This window comes from Pyxicephalus adspersus, chromosome 10, assembly GCF_032062135.1.
Source record: "Pyxicephalus adspersus chromosome 10, UCB_Pads_2.0, whole genome shotgun sequence".
Taxonomy (NCBI): domain Eukaryota; kingdom Metazoa; phylum Chordata; class Amphibia; order Anura; family Pyxicephalidae; genus Pyxicephalus; species Pyxicephalus adspersus.
Genome location: NC_092867.1, coordinates 43762168 through 43774673, shown reverse-complemented (window position 1 = coordinate 43774673; position 12506 = coordinate 43762168). Strand labels below are relative to the sequence as shown.

Sequence of the window (12506 nt, the reverse complement as noted above, 5' to 3'; positions counted from 1 at the left end):
TACTTTTTGTAAAAAAAATAAATAAATACATTTCATCCGAGGACTTTCTCAACCTTTTACCGGGGGGAAACCCTTGAAATAACTTATGTTGCAAAGAACTCTTGGTAATAATTACAAATTTTAGAGCTGATGGTACACTAACATTAACAAGGCAAGACATAAGAATACAGATACAACATATTTCTCTGTAAATTATATTTATAGTCTGACAGACAATGAAAAATGTGTTACCACACACTGGGGGTCAATTAGGCAATTGCACCATACATTCAGAGGGTAAAGGACCCCCTTATATTGGTGGTCTTTGGGAGAAGGGTCCTATTTATTGGTGGTCTTTAGCCAATTGGAAAAAAATACCTATTACATTAATAGTCAGTGGGAAAAAGCTACTAGTATCTGCTTATCTTGAGTCAGTGGCTGGATAAGATTTTTATTCATCATGTCCAAAGTATTTGTCTCAGAGATCAGTCATAGTAAGTCTTCTATGACCAAAAACTTTGGACTGTATCCCAACCTAACAATAGGCAGATCAGAACAATCCAATGTGGCTAAATAATTACTTCAAAATTACCTAGGCAGTGGCATCTGCGGCTGTCTGGAGATTTACCAATGGACGCGAAGCTAGAAGATAACCATCAATGGATGATTCTATCCTATCACATAGTAAAATATGAATTTAGCTTGACTGTGTACTGCAACAAAACAAGAAGATTACCAGTGTCAGGGAATCCTGATACACAGCAAGATTGAAATAGGTGCAATATACTAGTCACCATTCATTCAAGTGGTAGATGGCAGATCAGTGGACTTGAGGAATGGTTCTGCCTAAAGCTCTTTTATCAATTTGTTTCAGTCGGACTGATAAAGTGATATATTCCCTTGGATATGAAGGAGAAGCGACTTAAGTTAAGTTGCTGTCTGTGAGGTCTGTGAGCCATGGCAGTCAGTGCCAAGCTTTGTTATAAGCTGCATATCCCGTCTGGAGTGCACAATGGAGGAAGAACTAGATATATAATTAGATGCAATTCAAACTGGTCTGACTGCACTGGTTACTAAAAGATAACATCTACCTGGGTACTATGGATCAATGCCTTGTGTTTGCAGTTGTAATGTGATGCTTACAATAAGACCATTATTTAACGGATGGTTGACCCAAACCAATAATTCGATTGAATCCTCCACAAAAGTCTTTGAGTGGCAAGATGGCAACACGTTTCCCAAACTTGCATCACTCTCATTATTAAAAGGGGAATTCTAGCTAGTAGAAAAAAGGCCTCCCATAGGAGGCGAACAAGGAGTTTTGCTTTGCCTAAATTTTGGGGAGAAATGTGCTGTTTTCACCATTTCAGTGAATTAGAATAGTGTGCTTTGAGGATTAAGGGTTTTAAATTTATGAAGTTTAGATATTGACAGAGGAACCCTAAAACGAACCCTTTTCCTAATTACCAATGTCATGTAACTGCCACGCCATCATAATATTTTAGTCTAATCAGTCCTCCTTGCAATTTCGACAAAACCTTGGCAAATGCAAAATCATATTTAGATGTAAAAATTCCACTATGCCAAAGTCACTCCACTCATCCCTTGTGTACAGTAGATAGATATTGTGACGCAGGAGCCTTCACACGATATATATCAGTTTGGGGCAAAATAAACTTTTAACCCCATACACATAGCTCCATAAACCCAAACTTCAAAACAAAGGCTCACTATAATTTACCTTTGTTACATGAAAAACCCAAACACCGCAGTGGCAACCTACCATCATTTACATCACTAACAATCAAAAATACAAAGCTGAGCTCTTATAATGACTATAATAAAACTCAACCACCACAAAACTCTAAATTAAACCAGATATTAGCAGACTTTGCCATTTTCCACAAGCATCTACATTTTAATTTCAAGTAAAATACTACTTGGAGATGGCAAATCAATCTTTCCATCGGAATGGCAAACATCTGTTCAATTCATCACACAACATGTATTTACAGCTCCCGGGACTATTCTTTCTGCATACATGTACACAATGCAGCATGAAAAGTTTTATATATGGAAAAAGTAAAGAGAATTCTCAACCCTTGTTTACGGGTCCAATATACAGGTTTTCCCAAACATAGGCCTATGACACACTGTGGTGAAACTGAGTTGGCAGCACCAATAACTCAATGCCTGTTAGTTTATCCTCTTGCAGTATATATGAGCAGTGCAGAACTGCAACACCAACAGGCACAATTCACAAATCTAAGGCTACATATACACGTGTGAAAATTGTTGTTAGAAAACAAACGATTAACGACCGTTCAAGGATTATTTTGAATGATTGTATTGTGCACAATTCTGTAAATGCTGAAATGATGATTGTTCAAATATAATCCACCAATAATGTACACACTCTAGATATGATCGTTTGAACGATGCAGGAAGTGACATGTACCAGAGAATGTGTACCGCAGAAGCATCCACGATCTTTGAACGATAATATACACAATAGATACGAATGATCGTAGCCCAATCAGATCCGCCGGGACGGTTGTTCATTTCCAGCGACATTCCTCGTTCATTGGCGTCGTTGGCCAGTCGTTGTTAGCTTTTTTGTTAACAATTATCGGACGATTGGTAGTTAGTCGTTCGTTTCCAACGATAATTATTGCACGTGTGTACATAGCCTAACACACCAAGGAAGACTTTTGTGCAAGAAAGGAACAGATCATTTTTAGTTTATCCCTTCTGCTTCACAAGTTTCAGTAGCACATGCCGTATCATATCTTTACAAAGTCTTGGTTGTTAAATCTAATCCAGGAGAAGCAGGAAGTTGCCAACAACCAGAAGTGACTGATTGAAGAGAAAGCAAGAAGCTCACCTAAACAGGTAGGGGGGTATTTTGGTTAAGCATCTTACTTCTTTCGGAAGAACTGCTAACAGAGTATCCCGCTAAGTATGCCAGTCTGCCACCTTCTTGGTCCTTCCAATGTGTCTCCTTTGCTCTTTACCCACCACCACCAACCTATATTCATGTAAAAAGGGGGGAAAGGGAGATGCAGGAAGTTTGGACCTCAAAAGATGGTGGCTACAAACACAAATTGGTAATGTATATATAAGGTTAATCAACACACTCCACTTACATCTCTGCAGGGAGGATGGGGACACTTTGAGGGAGAAGTACTATAACAAGGGACACTATAAGGGGTTCACACAGCTGCCCCATTTTTGTATCTTTTTATTAAGCCAACAAGTATGGCTGCATGTATTCAGTTCACCTCTGTGGAATGGTAGAGCTGGTTAAGGTTTTTTTTCTCAGCTGCCATACCATTTGTCATAACAAATGTTCTATAAGGTAAACATCACAGTGTAAAAAGCAAAAAAAACAAGCAAAAAACAAACAATAAAATTTTTAATGTTTCACTTTTCTGTCAATTAGAAATTGACATGCAGACACGTTGGAGATACATTTCGGTATCTCCTGGGAGTGAGGACTCTTTTGGTCACTGTACATAATACCTGCACTGTTCAGGAACAGCTGCACCCCACCTGTGAAGATCCTTTCTACGGTCCCAGAAGAGTCTGCATGACTAACTGGAAACAGAAAGCTGCAAATGAGAATATACGGAGCTACCAAGAATGTTTAGTTTTGTATTCATCCAGAATGAGGCAAGAAGGAATTCTATTACAAGAAAAAAACCCAGTAGTAGAATTAGAATTTGCTGACAAAAATAAATGTCATGGGCTTATCCAATGTGCTGTCCAACAAAGGTGTGCAATACACAGTTACTTGCCATACAAAAACATAATATACATATGTGCATATTACACATATATGTATATTATATTACACTCGGTTGATCACGTTTTATGCTTCTAATTCCCCGAACAAAAGGTAAATGCCCATCTACACCTGCAATACACAGTTTAGGAACTATATCAACTGTTACCTGTTACCCAACATTTTCAAATTCCAGTGAAAGACAAACTATGAGTTACCATTCAGGTCTCTCTACTGATTCTTTAATGACAGATAGTTTTACTGACTAATAGGAAGGCATGCAAGGAGGACACGGCTAGCTATATACCTATTTAATACAAATGTTGCAAGAAATGTCAGGTTCTGCATCTTTCTTTATCACTGAAACTACTAATGTTAATAAAGTATGTTTTGGACTGTTTATATGTTCAGTTTGAATTGACAGATTAATTTAAACAAACTATCCTATTAAAGGTTACACAATGGGAAGAGCTGTTCCCCACCGAGGGGTTATGATAATAACTGGGGAACAAATAGCTGAACACTTGAGCTGTATACTCATTGTGGGTCAGTAAATCAGAACACCAAAAAGAAAAGATGTATACTACAGAATCAGATCAGAAATGGCAGCTTATTTATGTTTCACAGTCAAAAGTCCTCTTAAAAACATGCTGAAATATATTTGAAAGTCAATAACTGCCTGGGTTGATGTCTGTTTGAACAAACAAATACAAATCGCAAATGAAGCTGGACAAAGTACAAAAGGTAACTGAAAGCAGTGGGCCGAAATGAGGAAGTGAAACACCATATAATACCTACGCAGGACTTAAAAATATAACATTTGTTTGACAATAACCAACGTTATAAAAGATGATGCTGATACACCTGGCCACCCAATTTGTAACTGAGCTTTTCATAATATTTTACAACAAATTATGTTGCCCTAATGCACTTTCACACCGACTCTGCAAAAAGCCATGTATGTTTTCGTGAAAGAGGACCCTCTTGTGTAAAAAGACTGTGGGTCTATATTGAAGTCTAGACAGACACAAGGAGACCACTGTTAGGTCTAAAGAATCTCATGAGCAAATATTGCAGCCTGGAGTTTCTCATTATCATCTTCAATAGTGTGAGAGATGAGATGAATCTTCTTACTGCAATCAGCAGCCTAACACATGGAAACTTTGTTCCATCCTTCAAAATTACATCTAATGAATGCTATGCTACAGCTTGGTGTATCCATGGGAAAGTATCCTGCAACAGATTTCCATGCAGAAAAATCTGACAACATTCATTAAGCTATACGGGGAACAAAAATAAAATAAAGAAAAAGGAGAATGATTGGTTGCATAATACACAAACTGCTAGGAGAAAGTGTGGGCATACTTACAAAAATGTCTTCCAGTTGACTGCATATGTGTATATTCCAGGTGGTGTGCAAGGACCCTGAATGCTCTATGACCGCTACCTTTATATGTTCTAGCTGCTCAGGGGTCATGGGCATTTCTGCACCTCCCCCAGGAAGCAGCAGATGTAGCTCATCCCAATCCACCTTTTTGTGATATCATGTGCCTCTAATTTTTATCCCTCCCGAAGCAGGAAATCAGGAGGAGCAATAATATTCTGGGTGTTTAGGAATACAATATGAGGCACATACAGAGCAAACTTTGGTTGGCCCTTGACAAATTGCTATTAATAATTGAACAATGGGCTTACTCTGGCCACTACAGTTTCCTCCCACATCCCAAAAACATCCAGTAGGTAACATAGGTAATTAGCTTTCCCTACAAATTGGCCTTAGACTATGGTAGGGACATTAGAGTATGAGGACAGTTACATTACTATGGACTTTGTCAAAGTACTGCATGATATGTTGGTGCTATAATAATGTAAGATAATAGAAATAATTGCAGTTTAAACACTGTACAGAGTTCTGCTTCACCATTTATTTAGAGAGCCCATGAACTGTTATGAAGGCCATTTATTATTCCAAGTTTACTGTAAAATAACATTACCCTTATTTTGTTTCACACAAACACATTAGTCTCCATTGCATTAAGTAAATGGATACTAAATATGTCACACACACACAAATATATACAATGTTGCACAGTAAAAGTGACATTAGCATCAGCCATGACCAAGAATGGCAATTTCACCTAAGGTACAATGTCAGCAGTTTCTCGCCCACTTTAACCTCAGATATGTATGAATCGGAAAGTGTTTGTTTTTACACTGTGATAAAATCTTCAGTTGCTGCATAAAAACAGAAATACACAGAAACGTGTGTCACTGATCTGCTATGCTTAACTCCAGGCATGAAGCTGCATGGCATGGTGGTCTCCTTATAAATGTTTTTGCCCAACATGTATGCACTTTTCATACTGCATTTATTTGGAAATTGTGTGAATCAATTTGTATTTATGATTCACACATTTTTGGAACTGAATACAATTTGAAAAAACTGTACATTGGGGGTAAAGTTTAGGTGAATATTGGATAGAAACATTTTTAAATAATTACATAGAATGTTCAGGGTTTTATACACTAGTTGTAATTATTAAACTAGTATTTGAACTATTTACTAAATTTTACTAAAAAAAACAAGCAAACATTTGTTGCCTGAAGTTCAGTAATATAGCTAAAACTATATAAGCCAAAGTAAAGAGTATATAGCATGGGATGAATTTTCTTACTTGAAACATGGTCTTCTTTGTGTATTACTTCCAGATCTGTGCAGTCATCCAGCATAAACTCCCACACTCAGATATAATAAAGTCCTCTATTTCTCCTTTTTCTGCACGAGGTCTGGTTCCTCCTCCTGTAGTTACCTGCAGGGGATCCCCTAGTCTATCCCCGCCTACACACATCTAATTACCTCCAAAGGTAAACAGGCAAAACCAGCCTGGCACTGCTGCTCCTCACAAATATGCAAAAAGCATTTAGTACACAGAATGAGTATGTGTTCTTTGTGGCTACTGGGGACTGCATTTAAAAGATACTCCATTTTTATGTATAATATATAAACTATTTATATATAATATATCAAAAAATAACATAGCATATGCAATTGTTACATTTTCTATTTTCATGTTATTGAAATTAGCACTCCAATGCAATTTGCAACCACTGCAATCTTCTGAAGACTGTCAAATATAGTACCACTATTCACACTGGATTCATTCCATTGCCATTTCAGTGCACATATTGGGCTGTATGCGGAGAAAGGCACAACAAGGAATTAAAGTGCCCTGGACCGAGTCAAAGCACAACATCTGAATGAGGGGGAGGATTGAGAAAACCACCTCTGCCACATGGAGATGCTTCCCAACCTTCTAAAATAGGAAAAAGGAACACTTTTTAATTCAACCTATGCTGGCGAAAAGGCCACAATACCATTTATGTGAGTAAGTAAGAAATAATATAGATAATAAAAAAATAATTGTTCAATTTCACAAGCGCCTTTGTCACCACTGCTTTCCCTTGATATTGAAGTTTTCAACAACAAAAAAATGCAGTAATTTTGAGCAGCCATTCTCCACCAGGGTACTGTGGAAAACCCAGGGTTCCTCCAGAAATGGTTAGGAGTTCTTTAAACTGGATATTGGAGGCACCAGCATGACTCTAGTGATGTTTTTAGTGGTCTATAAGGATGCCATTCAGCCACCACTGTAAGGGCCAGCATTTGTTCTACTGGCCATCAATTTAGGAGGCTTTGTCCCCTAATCAACTGGTTTTAGCAAGGTTGAGTAAGCCTGGTAAATTAAAATAAAACTTGTATGATAATTATTACATTTTTTTATCTATAAACGAACTACAAAGGAATAAACATTTAGAATTAGTTCGAGCTGAACATGGATTCTTCACAAAACATTGTCCAAATGCTACTCCATACACACTGTTACCTTTGATTTCTGCATGAGGCTCCCTTTCCATCTGTATGTGTGAATACTCCCCTAAGCTGAACATTTGTGTTTATTTGCATGCTGTGAGATATGCCAGAGCTTAAGCTACATACACACTTCCAATTATTATCGTTGGAAAACGAACGACGAACGTTCATGCACGATATATACGAACGATCGTATAGCACCGATCCTGCACATAGAGTTAACGACACGATCGTTCGTAGATATTGTACACACAATAGATACGATCGTTTGAGCGATAGAGGAACTATGTGCACGACAGGAAAGTGAACGGACGTTCGTTCATCACGCATGCTCTGACCATGGACGATCAACGAACGACCGTACACACGAACGATGTTCAACGATCGTCGTCCAGTCCGATCCGTCGGTCCGGTCGTTCGTTTCCAGCGACTTTCCTCGTTCGTCGGCGTCGTTGGTTACTTTTTTACGAACGATTTTTTGCCCAATCGATCGTTCGTCGTTCGATTGGAACGATAAAAATTGGAAGTGTGTACGCACCTTTAGACTTTCCAGGAATGGTTTACAGATTTTACATCCCAAGAACAGTAGGTGGTAACACAATAATAGATTTAATAATACTTCACCAGGTACAAACAAATGTATATGTTAATGTGCTGGGCTAAGTAATACAATTACTTTAAAAGGATTAATAGAAGCTCCATATCTCCAGACACAAACAGACAGGTCACAAGTCTGGGAGACAGACAAGAAACTAAATTATCATATGTATCGGGAGGAGCAGCTCTGGTTCTACACAACCTGTATGCAATGCAAACTGCACCCTTATCCCTGATCTTGGTAATGTAATTGTGTTTTATCTCATTCAGAAATTCCAACCATCAACTCCAATGCTACCTGAACTTCCAGTTCCTTAAAGATTATTTATGGCCACATGGCATTTTATTCAACTTTTCCCCATTACTCCTTGTACTTCCATATGGGAAAGAAAACTACCATGATCCATTGCAACCACCACGGCATGCAAACATGGTTCCCATTCAATGGAAGGAGAGGGGTTGAGCTCTCAGCTAAGCCTGTAGAAGAACATTTGGCAGGCCCAAGGACCCTCAAAAGTAGGTATTTCTTGAAGAAATCAATTAGAAATTATAAGGGGTGAAATATCCAAGGAAATGTGTCCTCCCACCTTTCACAAACTTTTGACATTATCCCAGCTTAGTAAAAGTCATCCTTGATCTCCAGTAAAACTTGCATGATAAAAAGACTAAAAAAAGGGCTTTTGTTATAGTTAAGACATGGTATTAATATGTTTATCTAGACTTGTAAAGGAACCAACAGGTTCACTTTAATAGTAAGCACTCTTTATTGAATCCCATGATCAGATCATAAGCTGATCATTAATCTCCTTCTAAGCAGATTTCCCAAGTCTCATGTATGATATCACTGTTCATGGCCTATGTTTCCAGGACTATATCATTCTTAATTCATTTGGCAGTCCCAGCAATCCAGGAACAAACAGATAGTTATGTAGGGACAAGGGAAACTGTTTTTTCCACCAACTACAGCAGGGAATGTTCAAACCGCTGCCAGCTGTCATTTATTAGGTGCATTGGCTACCTGGGACCTTTCTAAAACCTCACTGTAAACATACAATGATCTGTAAAGTATATAGCAATATATACAATAGGCTCGACTCCAATTACCAATAATGCCTTTTCTATTAAAAAGGTGACAACAAAATGAGCATACACTGCAAATAGAAAATGCTCTCAGATTTTTAGCCTGATGTAGCCAAAACTGACACATAAAAAGCTATAAAAAAAATAGTAGTAGGGAGTAGTCAGTTTGGTAGCAGAACCAAATGTGACACAGTGTCTGGTGTGAGCATTTATGAATAGCTTCCCATAATGGCACTTTTTTTTATTTAGGTCACTTTGTTTTTCTCAGTATGAGCAACATGGTTAAAGGTAAACAGTTTGGATACATATATGCAGAAATGTAGAAATAAGACCCAGGTCAGGTCATTTATAGACACTGTATATGTTCGTATTACAAAGGCAGGTTACTGCCAATTGTATTACATTATGTACAAGAAAGTTTATTTTAAGGAGTATTATGGGCCATAGTATATTGAAATTTTTGTCATTGCATTAATACATTTTTGTACTAACAAATGTGTGATTTTTTATGTACAAAACGTGTATATGACATGTAAAAAATAGACCTGCTTATTGCTACTTCATGGGGCACCTTGCCAAAAAGAACCCATGTGTGCACATGACAGCTGGCAGCAGTGAGCAGTACTAATACTGCAGCCCCTATTCATCCTCCATGGGGTTACTGCAGGAAGCGGCAGCAGTTACTGGTGTGAAGAAGTGTTGACACACTGAAACCTCACTGCCAGTGTGAATTAGCCCTTATCAGTGTTTAACCCAGAAATTTTTTTAAGCCAGGTGGGAATAAACTGTAGGTGGGTGGCAGCCCCTGTGTTGTTTTCCAACTCTTTAGTAACCATCCAAAAACTAAAAAGTGCCGGGTGCTGCTCCCGGCTAAAAGGGGCTGGGGAGATCACTGCCTATGGATGGCTGACTAAAAAAATTCCCCTATTCAATAAAACATTGATGTTGAATTGAATAATTTTTTTTATTTTTTTTTTGCATATTACGGTATGTTGCTGGCCATTACATACCAGGTATGTTGAAGAATGCAATAATGTAAGGGATCCTTAAACTTCCATCAACACCTCGACAAGATGGTACATCAAACCACACTTACTTCCCCATGATGCTATCAATCTCACAGTAAAGACCCAGCACATACACAGAGGAACCGAAGCACTAAAGCTGGCGATAGATCAAGGCAAGATATTCTCTATCAATTTTTAGCATTGCTTTAAATTATGTTATGTGCCAATTGTATGTGTGCACAGGGATTAGATGGAGATAAATTATTTGAAGGATACCAGAATAATGGACCACCAATAACCAGTGAATAAGTGTGTGTGTATTTATATATATATATATATATATATATATATATATATATATTTTTTTTTTTTTTTTTAAGTCATTGGGAAAGCTAACCAATTTACAAAATAAGTACATTTTTTTAGGTTGTGAAATTGCTCACAGTCTAAAATCCCTATCAGGTTAACAGGCACATGGATATATGTATAGGTTGAAGCTCATTATTCTAACATTAGCTTTTCAGCTTGGACGAAAACCAGAGAAACATAAGGAATATGTACAAAGTCTTTGCTAATATACCGTTTTTGCTGTGGAGACTGAACCCTGGACCCCAAGGCTAAAACACAACATTGTTATTAGTTTCACAATGACCTGTTGTGTTTTACTCTCCAAAAAATATGAAAGAACTATGACTTAATATATCATGATGACCATACATCAACTCTGCCAAGTCTACCATGTGGGGTAAAATTTCCGAACAGGATCTAAGAGTCAGCAAACTTTTGGTGTTATGATGACTGATGAAAATGGGGTCATCTTTTGCTACCCCTTCAGTAATCAGATTTGTTCGCCTTAATGCAGACCTCCAAACAAAACTATTTTTTAGTTCCAAGTTTTTTCTAATGTCTGTGCCTCTTTTTGTGACACAACAGCAAGTATGGAAGTTTCTTACGTTTACCTTTTTCCAGAATTAAAGTGCTCTTAATGCATCTGTGCCACCCTGTGTGGGGATTCTCCTAATGTTCTATGTTAGCAAAACAGCAAAAACAGGAGGTGCAAAAACACCCCCCCCCCCCCCCCCAAAAAAAACAATACAGCAAAATATTTATGGTGATCATGGACCAAAGGTGACAAACAGGTATGAAGACAACCATAGAAAAAATCTTGCTTGGGTCTTTTCCTAGGGGTTTCTGAAAAAAAAAAAAAAAAAAAATGTTTTCTAGATACCAGTGTTCATCAAAATGAGAGACTTCACACCTCAATTTACAGGACACCCAGTGACCAAAGCAATTACTTCTACAGTTCTAGCTTCCACTATGAACACACGGAACCATAGACAGCCAGGGAACAACACATATGTTCTGACCCAGAGTACTAGCAGAATCTTCCTAAAAGAAAGGATGGAACAACAAAACCATGAAATAAATCTGTAATTGCTGAATGATGTTGACCTTTCCCATCTTACCGGGGAAGCATACGGATGTATGTCCTTTGAGGTCCCTGTGATGGCCAATCTATGAAGAGCCCAGCTCGGTGTAAGACAGCAGAGTTCCCAGTGTTGGCCTCTCAGTGTACAGCCCAGCACTGCCTGTCAGTGGGTAGAAGAACTCCCTGTGCTGGTTCCTTGGTGCTCAATTATTTACAGTTCTGTAGCACCTCCTTTTCCTAATCCTCCAGGATAAAAAAAAAACAAAAAAATACAATATCCCAATGTAAAATCAGTTCCTTTCTAATAGTAAGCTCATTATTATTGTGCATAGCCTTCCAGAGACCAAGCCTCACTCCCAGCTTTCAGGAACCAAGCTTCATTTCTGCATGCAGGAACCAAACCTCCCCTTAAACTTGCAGAATCCAAACCTCACTCTCATGATAAAGAGACCAAGCCTCTCTTTCGCTCAGGTTAGAGAAACCAAGCCTCCTTCTCATGTTAAAGAACTCAAGTCTCTTTCTCAGGTTACAGAAACCAAGCCTCCCTCTCATTTTAAAGAAACCAAGCCTCCCTCTCATTTTAAAGAAACCAAGCCTATCTCTCAGGTTACAGAAACCAAGCCTCCCTTTCATGTTAAAGAAACCAAGCCTCCCTTTCATGTTAAAGAAACCAAGCCTCTCTCTCGCTCAAGGTTACAGAAATCAAGCCTCCCTCTCACATTAAAGAAACCAAGCCTCTCTCTCAGGTAACAGAAACCA

The 12506-nt window shown here is 38.2% G+C and overlaps 1 protein-coding gene across 2 annotated transcripts in view; it reads right to left on the bottom strand.

The window, feature by feature from the left end:
• CSGALNACT2 (chondroitin sulfate N-acetylgalactosaminyltransferase 2) overlaps positions 1-12143 on the bottom strand; it is a 32042-nt gene extending 19899 nt beyond the window's left edge. Inside the window, exon 1 of one of the 2 annotated variants that reach the window (XM_072424343.1) lies at positions 11785-12143. The gene's annotated coding sequence lies outside the window, so the exon portion shown is untranslated. Of the gene's footprint in view, positions 1-5132; positions 5254-11784 lie in introns of those variants that run through there. The other variant, XM_072424344.1, reaches the window with a different exon arrangement.
• Between the last annotated feature and the right edge of the window lie 363 nt (positions 12144-12506).